At 40.5% G+C, this 10,342-nt stretch overlaps 1 long non-coding RNA gene across 1 annotated transcript in view; it reads right to left on the reverse strand.

The window, feature by feature from the left end:
- The window catches only part of LOC104862206, a 17,386-nt gene extending 11,531 nt beyond the window's left edge, over nucleotides 1–5,855 (reverse strand). Inside the window, exon 1 of the long non-coding RNA XR_780217.2 lies at nucleotides 5,673–5,855. This is a non-coding gene — a long non-coding RNA (uncharacterized LOC104862206). The remainder of the gene's footprint in view (nucleotides 1–5,672) is intronic.
- Between the last annotated feature and the right edge of the window lie 4,487 nt (nucleotides 5,856–10,342).

Consider the following 10,342-nt stretch of genomic DNA (forward strand, 5'->3'; position numbering starts at 1 on the left):
ATTTTTTTTTTTTTTTTACAGGTTAGGATTTTGTGAAAAATTCCCAGAATTTTAGAATCATCCAATAAATTTCTATTTTATTATTTCTGCTCTTTGATTCAATGTATAGAATTATCTGTTCAGTATATAATTTTAAAGATTGTTAATAGAAGTTTGGTCTGCTTATGCCCAAGGCAGAATGTGAAAAGCGACTGCTGATTTCCTCTTAGATTAATCATTTACCGTATTATATCTCACTTGGATCATGTGTAATCTACTCTGTAATTTATGTCCTGCAGAAAGGCAGGCAGTTTTTCTGAATGCCTCTGAGAAGTGCAGCAGGGCAGGCCATCACCTTACCCACCACCATTTTATTTGTTTCCTTCTTTCTTCTCTAAATGAAGTGGTAGTAAAGTCCATTCAGACTTTTCATTCACTCATCAGAGCCAGGTTAAAAAAATACATACTATGAATAGTTAAACATATCTACCGAGACTCAAGGTTGTGCTTTTAACTTTAAAATTAACTTTGAAATCAAATTCATTTCAACAAAAGGCAAGAGACTTGTTGAAGTCCCCACCTTTTATAAAAGTGGATTAAAGTGCTAATTGTTTCATTTGAAATATCCCTTTAACTAATTAATTCACTTTACTTTTGACTGAATTGATTGGAAACTCCAAAAGATTTTTAGGGGAAAGAAAGCTGTCTGCTTTAACCTTCCCTTACCTCTGATCACACCCTTATTTACTATATTAAATCACAAAGCTCTGCCACAAATCAAAAGGTGAGGAAAATTATGTCTGTTGAGGGAATAGTTTCCCCTTATGCAAAGCAGACTAACAGATTTTCTTTTTTCAATAAGAAATTTTTATTTGGGTTTGGCTCTGAAGACACTTCGCTATAATCTTGACTTCATTACCCAGGTCCCCTCACTTCCCAATCTTCCTTGGCTCATATTTTGGTGAATTTTGTTAATAGATGTCAAGTCACCAAATAAATTTGGTTGACCATGTTAGAATCAGAGTTGTGCAGTGGAAGCTTTCTTTTTTTAAAAGTAAATTATAAAGACAGTTGGAATGCCTGTATATCCTCATCAGATTTTCTTTCCTTATCATACCTGTTAGTGATGGTGTTAAGACTATTCTAATATCTGCTCTCTATTTGCATTAGGCCCTTTTAAATGATTTTCAAAAGTTAAATACAATAAATGTTACGCTTACTTTTTCTAAAGGGCATAAGTGAAACTCTGCTGGCAAAGTGAAACATCTTTCAAAGCATATTAACAACCTCAGAGGCTATCACATGAGGTCTTTTGTCAATGTGTGGATTTCTATCCCACAACTTCTTTTAGTTTGCATAGTTTTTTATCAGGTCTTTGATCATTTTTCAGTCTATAATCATACTTAACATGGAAGATGTGCTTCATATTTCAAATTTTTACAATGTAGTTCTTATAAGTTCGAGTATTTCCACGCAAAATTATGTGGCTTCCTGTCTCTACAGTTTATAGATCATAACTATCACCAATAATGCTGTCCTTGATCAAATGACACTACATTTTCCCTGAGTTCCTTTGTGGCTTTTTGGTTACCTAGAGCAATGTAACTGACTTCTCGGGCAATCCTAAATGTAGCAGAGTTACTGCTGTCGGTACCACATGAACAAGGAAATGTTATATCCAATAACTGTTGTTTATTGAGCACTTACTATGTGCCAGGTGCTCTGCCAAGGGCTGAACACATGAGCCTCCATTATATATTGACTCCTATCCTCCAAGGGACATATTATTAGCATTCCTACTCTGCAAATGAGGACTCTGAGGTGAAGCCCATCTGAAGTTACACATTGTATATGTTTGTCAGAAACCAGAGCACCTGGGCAGTGATCCTTCTCTAATTCTGGCTGTTATCCTTTCTGGGATTTAAAAGTAATTTTGATTAGGAAATGATTGTTTTATTACCAATTCAGTGAGAAATGTTCAAAAGGCTTGCCTTGAATCTCTGTCAAGTATGATTTCAGAATTTTCCAGAAGATAGGAAGTGAATAACTTAGAATGTGCATAGTCTTTACTGCAAGACCTTGGAACACGTTAGACACTGCTGGAACTCAGTTAAGAACAGAAGGAAGGAAAGAGGCATGAGGGAAAGGACAAAAGGAAAGACAGGAGAGAAAAAGGAAGGAGAGTCATCAAATCAACACCAGTTGGTCAAATTTTTCATTTGTCTCAACTGCTTGAAGTGGCACTAGAGAGATAACAGCCTAAAATGGTTTAACCACTATAGCAGCCACTCAGAATATTAGATCTTAAAATGTTCCAATGTTGAAAGACAGAGGACTGGTTTTATGTAAGAATCAGAACCTTCTGAAGCCTTTTTTTTCTGGAACATTAAAACAAATGCTAGTAGAATTATCCAAACAGTTTTGTCTGAATGGGACCATATATCCAATTTTTTAATTTTTAAAAAGAATTTTGTTTTTACATATGTAGTTAATCAGTTTTATTCATATATATTAGATATAGAAAATAGATATTGTGGTGTATATTTATATTCTCACTCATTTTATATATGTATATGCATATATATGTGTATCTGTATATATGTATATATATAATGATTAATAGTTATTTTCAGGAATTGGTTCATAAACCTTTTTCCCCATGTCCTATTCAGTGACTGATGTATTTAAAATTGTGTGGAAACAGTTCTTAAATTTTGTCCTTTTGTTGGATTCCAAATAGTTAAAACCTCACCTTTATTGAAAGAAGACATATGAGAAAGCAGTGGTGATTTCTGCAATAGTCCTTCTGTCTTAATTACATTTTTCATTGGAGAGAAATACCTGACACCCAAAGTTAAAGGAGGAAAGGTTTATTTAGCTCACAGTTTGTAGAGATTTCAGTCCATAATTGGCTGGCTTAAAGGCAGGGTAGCATGGCGGACAGGCATTGCAGAGGAGAAACAGCTCATGGTGGGCAGAAGGCAGCAAAGCAACAAGGGACAACCACAGCTCTTTCTGTCCCTTATATCTTATCCAGGCTACTTAGGGTGGGTCACAGCCTTAATCCCAGTGCCCTTGATCCTAGCATTGCACCACAAATCAATTCCAGTGTCACACACTCTAGATCAAGTCTCCTCTGAAAAAGCCCCACCTATGGCCACGTGAGGCTTTGGGAGGACATCTGGACACAAAACACATCACCTTCTGTAGCTGATTGAGGCTTCTGCAAAACAACTTGTGTTCAATTATAGTTCTATAAATGCTCTCTGTGCTTCTTTCATTACATGTAGTATTATTCTTCATTTGGGGAATTGAAGTTCTCATGTAAAAACTAACCTTCATTTTCTAAAATTTATCTTCACAGGTCCAGAAAGGTACTTTCATACCAGAAGTTAACACTAACAATCTTATAAGGAGCAATAAGAATCCACAGCCTAACAATGATTTATTAAAATATGGTACACACAATTAACTTTCATTGACCAATTAATTTAATGCCAAATTTAGCACAAAGTATAGAAAAATATTTATGAATTAGTTGTATTTTAATTGGTTTTTCTGTGCCAGTTACTTCATTCTTGGTTCATTCTCCCTTTCTCATATAAAGATGAGTGTTTGAGAAGAGCAAATTATCTTCCATCAAATCTAAGTAAAATTTGGAAGCTAAATTACCCACTCAAAGAAATAAATTTATTCTAAAGGAAAATAGAAATAATTTTTCAACTCTTCAGTCTATTTACATTTTCCATTAGAGTTGGAATCAGGAGTTAGCCATATTGAGTATATAATCTTACGTTTGTTTACCACATCTCAAGGATTTTTGACTATGTAAAAGTACGCTACCATTTACCTGATAGATTATTATACACTGGGCCGGGATTTAGCTTAGTGACTCCACCGCCTGCCTCACAAAGCGCAAGGTCCCAAGTTCAATCCCCAGTAACCCCCCCCAAAAAAAATTCCTAGATGATTATGCATCCACAGAAACTTATGCTTAGAAAGCTTTCATAACAAGAGTTTACAAACAAGGATGTTTCTTGTATTTACATTAATGCAAAATAAATAGGGTAAAAATTGCATATGCAACAGGATTACAACTGTGTAAAAGAAAAACTAACAGTGATCCTTTTGGGTGACAAAGTTATGAATATTTTTTCTCCTGTTTCTATATTCCTCAGATTTTATAATAACAATTGTGCATATATTTTTCAGGGCATTAAAAAGTTTCATTTAAAATGAATAGCATGAGTTTGAGTCATATTTTCAAGTGATGTGTAAAGCACTCTTCCACTTTGCTGGAGTGGAGTCTGTGCCAATAAGAAGGCTGATCCCTCAAAGGTAGATGCACCAATGAGGGTGATCTCCATGGGAAGAGACCAGAAGAGGGAGGATGATTAAAACAAATAACCAGCTTGCCTCGACTGAGGGAGCATTATTTTATTTCTGCACAGGGATATGATTAACTGATTCTAATTTAGGCCTCTAAGACCTCTATGGCTAAGTTTTCATAATCATGTTCAGTAACTGGCTCACAAGACTCGTCTTCACATCCTTCCAAATGAAAGTGTATTTTCACCTCCCACATCAGTACCACAGTGCTGACTGAACTCCTTCACTGTGCCTTTTATTTTTTGGACAGTAGCTAGGAGAAAATACAGGCTGAACAAACATGTTACTGATTGTGATTCTCAAATTGAGCTTAATTTTCTTCATCATTCAAACGAAAGTAACAATATATATTTTCTAAGGTAGCCTAGAAAAGTGGCTTGTGTAAGTCAGTCATGCTCACCCTCACGGTTTCAAGAAAATATTATGGTAAGCAAACATGCATGTGTGCGTATGTGTGTGTATTTATGTCCCACATTATAGTTTTGTACACACATATGCATTTGCGTATATGTAAGAAAATATTCTGTTGGCTTCAAGGCTCTGTGTGCAGGTTCACCCGGGGGCCGTTGCTAGTCACACATGTCAGAAGACCACGTGTGTCACATGGCACGGGAGGATGCTGAGGGAGGAGAGGTATCACCTGGGGTTGACCAGACACCCGCACTGACCAGGCCACTTTCCACATATCTCAAGGCACCATGATTTTCACACACTTAGCTTACGGGAACTGCATTCCATTGCCTGGTTTCAACTAAAGCAAAACTCACAAGATGAACAAAGAGCTCAGAGAGATCCCTGCAGTGAAACTACACTACTAAGTTAATAACACGATACCAGCAAACCAGGAAATGGCCAAGCTGACCCTTCTTTTCCCCTAGGAACAGCTCATCTGTAGCCACATGGCCCTAAGGAAAGTGACAATGTTTAAGCTTTGCGTCCAGAATAACAAGCATGAAAACAAAGTGAACTTAGAGCCAGACCTTATCACAAACACATTTAACAAAACATGAAGCAAATTTCAATTATATCGTTCTCACTTAAATATCATTAATTATATTGCTGAGAGCATAATATTACGATAAACGATTATACTTAATTATTTAAAATATTGTTTTATATGCATAGGATTCTTTCAAAATCCCTATTTTATGTACATTTCATAAAGTGTTCAATACAGATGGGTGAAAAATACGCCTGCAATGACTCCGTACGCATATTTTGGGGTATGTGGGATCACATTACGGGGACTGCCACGGAAACGGAGGCAGCTGCCGTTGGGAGCTAAGATGTCTGTTAAAACTCACTTCAGTGTTTGCTGAGTCTTCGCCGACGCTCCCATTCTCAGGGGATGTTTCTGTTACACCGGAGGGCCCCAGAGGAGTCGCCCAGCCATCCACCGGTGGGCAGCCCCGCTTTCTCCCATAGGAGAGCACAGAAGGCGCAGCAGCAGCTGGATGGGCTGGAGGCTGCGTGATTCCTCACCTCTGCTCCCCTTAACTTCCTCAGAGAAACGCATGCATCTCATTTTCGGTGTCCATAGTGACAGATAGTGTGAACTCCAAATGGAACGTAGCCATGCCTACACAGACTGTCTAGGTGTCTGAAATCAAATTTAGATTTTGTAAATGAAAACATTTCAATATATGTGGCACTCTGAGCAAAATTTGTTCCCTCGGGATGAATTAAAAATGGTAGTCCCTGATCCTGCATTTTCTCAGTTTTGAGTAAGAAAATTATTTAAAAGACAAGCAATGGCAGTTTTGCCCTCCGGTGTCAGATGCTTAGTTTCAACAAGGAATAGAAAGTTTGCAATCTACGTTTGACAAAAGGTTTTCCCTTGCCTTGTCCTAAGGCCCTCTCGCTGTAAGTGCTCTTACGCTGAAGGGAAGCTAGCTCACAGCTAGAGGATCACAAGAGCTGCATTTCAATTCAGTTCCTGAAATGTTATCTCATTTGAATATTTTTCTATTTGACAGGCATTCAAATTTGTAACCTGTTAACAAAATCAGCAAGCCTGTTCTTTCCTATTGCTTCCCTATTTTCCCCAACACTATGTACATTTAACATTAATAAGCAAGCAAACAAAAGGAAAATACCAACTTGGGAAATAATTTTGATTTTTCCTCTTGTTCTTGAGGGATAGAGTTATAGACAGGAGTGCAGGGAACTGGGTGAAGTTTCCTTCGTCTTTTCATGTTTTTGGCCTTCCCTGGACTCTACTCGGGGTCCCCTGGAAGGCTAAAGAGAGGCAATTCTTTGGCCCGCATATAGTTGGCTCATTCACAGTCCACACGCATTCAGCTGTGAGCCAGAAGAGGGAGGCCCTGTCTCCTTGGCGCATTGGAGAAGCCAGCACAACTTGATCAGTAAAATTATCGAAGGTGATATTTAAAACAAACAAGAGAGCTGAGCAGTTGGAACCTAGAACAAAGCAGCAGTGAAACGGAAGGGATTTCTTCGTGCAGGTCCGGGCGGGTGTGTGTTCAAAATCCCAATTCACTCGTTGCCCCTACACCCCGCGTGGTGACAGCAGCCCCTGCAAACACCGGGCAGCCCTGGGACTGAAAGCGGCCCCAGCTACTTTCCCAGTTCTGCTTTCCTAGCCCTGTGAGAACATCCAGCCATTTACGGGAGTGTCACTCAAGCTTATCCTTTTAATAGGAGCCCTTAGAAGCAATGCCAGTTTGTTTTGGGAGACAGTTAATCTGACGGAAGTGAATTCAAGTTTTGGCAAAGATCTGTGGTAAGATAGAGTGAAAAGCTGCCAAATGGTATTATTAGAAGAAGGAAAAAAGGCACGACCTCCCCAAGTCAAATGCCAAGCACACCTACATCAGTTTCAATCAAGCCGTAGAAAAATAAGATATTTTTAGATGTATTCAGCTTTGGCGCTTCTTTGCCCCAAAGGCTGCTTTTATTACTGCAAAAGAGTGCTTGTAATCACTTTTTCATGAGTTTCTTATAATTTCATATGACATGAGTGTTTAGAAAAACCACACTTCAAAACAAGCTTGAATCGTTGTTCTCCCACCACCCCCGTCCCAGATGCCACTTCGTCCCGCTCCTCTGGGTCTCAAGGCCCCGTCCAGACAGACACTGCCCAGGAAGGGCTACACTCTCGGGTCCCAGATGTCCCTCCTGCTTTGAGTTTTCTAGACTCATTATTCTGAATGGGTTATTGTGATACCGCTGACGCCCGCACTGAGATCCAGAGGGAACTGGCGGCATCCTCACGGCACGAACCGGTCTCCATTACTGCCCAGGATGGGACGTGGGTGATGCTTTAAGGTGGCCCTCTTTGAAAGGGGCAAGCTGAGGTTAAAGGTGGTGCAGTGGTCCAAAGTCACACAAGTAGAGCATGGCCTACAGGTCCTCCGGGCTTTTTTGCTTATAGCAGAAAAATAGGAGTAACCAATCTAAGGAACGTCAAGTCCCTCTCTCTTCCTCTGCCACTTCATCCACCGATGGGTCCCAGGAGGCTCTTGTGCAGTCCTATGACTTGGGATCTGTCACTCTCTGGGATACCAAATAGAACGCTGACCTATGCCTCCCTCTCCAGAATCGCCCTGATTCCAGGTGAGGAGGAAAGGAAGCTGCAATAACACTTCCTTCCTCAATGGAGAAAGAGTGGGAGCACTCTTTTTAAATCCCAGCTTACATCTGAATCCACCAAAGGGAGCCGGCATGCTCAAAACAATTCTTCCTGTTTACCAGGAACTGTAGTTTGAACAGCTTGACCCTACTCCTAGTCAGCCATTTTTGTCCTACAGGAGCAGCCATCCCAAATAGTTCCACCTGCACTTCATGGAGCAGCCACCATCTGCTGGGAACTCTGCCAAGTGCCAGCCAGGAAGTCATCCCTTCAATAACCTGGGAAGGCGATGTTTCAGCTCCTGCCATACGGATGAGGGAGTGAGGGCTCAGAAGGGTGATGTGATTTACAAGACAATAAGGTAGAGAGTGAGGACCACAAGTTCTGGCTACTTTGGGCTTGCTCCCTGTTGCTTGTTCTTTCATGGTGGCACCAGGGCATGAAAAGGAGGATGTTCCTTGCTGCTTACTGCTCCCTCTTTCTCCATACAGCCTCCCTTAGTCCTCTCTCCTTCAGGCATTAGGTGCGGGTGGTGTGAAAGGTGCTGGGTGGTTCCCAGGACCCTTCTCTCCACAAGCCTGCACCAGCTGTCAGGCCATCACTGCAAGCATCCTGCCTCCGCTCCATCCCTCTCAAGTGCTTACCTCTTCAGTCCTCTGATCCTAGTTCTTCTAGGATGATGAGCATTTCCCTGCTCCCAGAGAGTCATCTTGCTAAGGCTCCAAATGCTACTCTTCTACCCATCCCTGATCCCTAATCAAGACAGCACTGGGATAAGGTTAGGGTCAGACCCTGTGGACCTGCCAGTCGGGGGTCTGCCTTCAGAAAACAGTATAATTAGACATGAGAGTCCTTAGCCTAGGGTTACTAAAATGAATTTGAGAGTTTAGGTGGCTCATAAAGTTAAACAGAAACAATGACATTCTACTTCTTATTGGTACTTTTATATTTTCTTCCACCTCAACTGGAACAAAACAGCTGGATTCACACTGTCTATGCCTCTTGTAACTGACACAAACTGTAGATATTTTGATAGCCTGTTATGGTTGTTGCCAATATCTTAAAATACTGCTTGCGTTCATCACAACTTTTAAATCATGGCCTGCCACCAACTTTTACCATCTAACCTAGAAACTAAGAAACAATTGTTATCATGTAAGAATCTTGCTATTTAATATTTTTAGTAATTAATTTTTGATATATTTGGGATTTTTTGGTAAGCTATATATTTTATTTTATACAGTTAAAGACATCTTCCTAAGGAAAGGTCCAGGAACTTTGCCAGATGCCCGAAGAAAATTATGGCATACAAATATAATAGTTAAGAATCCCTGGCCCAGTGCCCAAGAAGATAGGCAGCCAAGGTTGCATCTGAATTCAAATCCCACCTCTTACCAGCAGAGCAGCCTGGGCAGCGTTTCCTCGCTTTTCTGAGCCTCACAGGGAGGTTGGGAGGATCAAACGAGATAACGCAGGGCGCTGCGCCCGGCCCAGAGCAAGGGCGCCATGATGCTCACTCTCCCTACCATCAGGCCTCCTCATCCTGGCACCACTCGCCTTCCCCAGTCCTCCATCCCGCGGCATGTGTGTCCAGCCCAGCTCAAGTGACACCTCCTCCGGTCCCCTGTCCTGACAAAGCCACTGGGAGATGCCGTGAACCCTTTTTCCTCCCGGCCCAGTCTCCAGATCAGTCTTTCTGCACTCTTTGCTTAGGCTTTATGGCTTTTTATTTTTATGTGGCCAATTTTTATTGTTATTTTTAAAGGTGTAGATAACAGCAAGAAAAAAATAGCTTTATTTATTTTTATTAGTACCTCTTTGGAGCATGGCCTGTTTATTTAATCCCCTTTCTCTTCCCAGACACCCACCTCCTTCCTCTAAATTTCCTTTCCCCATCTTCACTCTTGTCGATATTACTACTATACTGTTTATATTATGTTATTTCAGTTATTAGGTCCCTATACAGAATGTCCTTATCCTGCTTACTTCCCCATCCCCTACCCTTCTTCCCTCACCTTCGGTCTCCTGGAACCCTTCCCATTTTCAAGAGATCCATCTCCTTGTTTCCTTTTATCCATCCTTTATTTTGCTCTTTGTTTGCACTTTGCCTTGCTCAAATGGGAGACACTGTATGGTATTTAAGCTTGCAGGTCTGATTTATTTCACTCAACGTTGTATTTTTCAGATATATCCATTTTCCTACCAGTCTTCTTTGTACTTCTTTATAGCCAAATAGTATCCCACGATGTATAGATGCCACATTTCCTTTATCCATTCATCTGCTGATGGGCTTGCAGACTGTTTCTAGAAGAACTGTGAAAAAAAAGTAGGTAGTGAAGGAACGTATCTGAGTTGAATAAAATCCATTTTTGACAAACCAGT

The sequence above is a fragment of the Fukomys damarensis genome, unplaced genomic scaffold (assembly GCF_012274545.1).
Source record: "Fukomys damarensis isolate Sample0158 unplaced genomic scaffold, DMR_v1.0_HiC HiC_scaffold_12, whole genome shotgun sequence".
In the NCBI taxonomy this organism is placed as follows: Eukaryota; Metazoa; Chordata; class Mammalia; order Rodentia; family Bathyergidae; genus Fukomys; species Fukomys damarensis.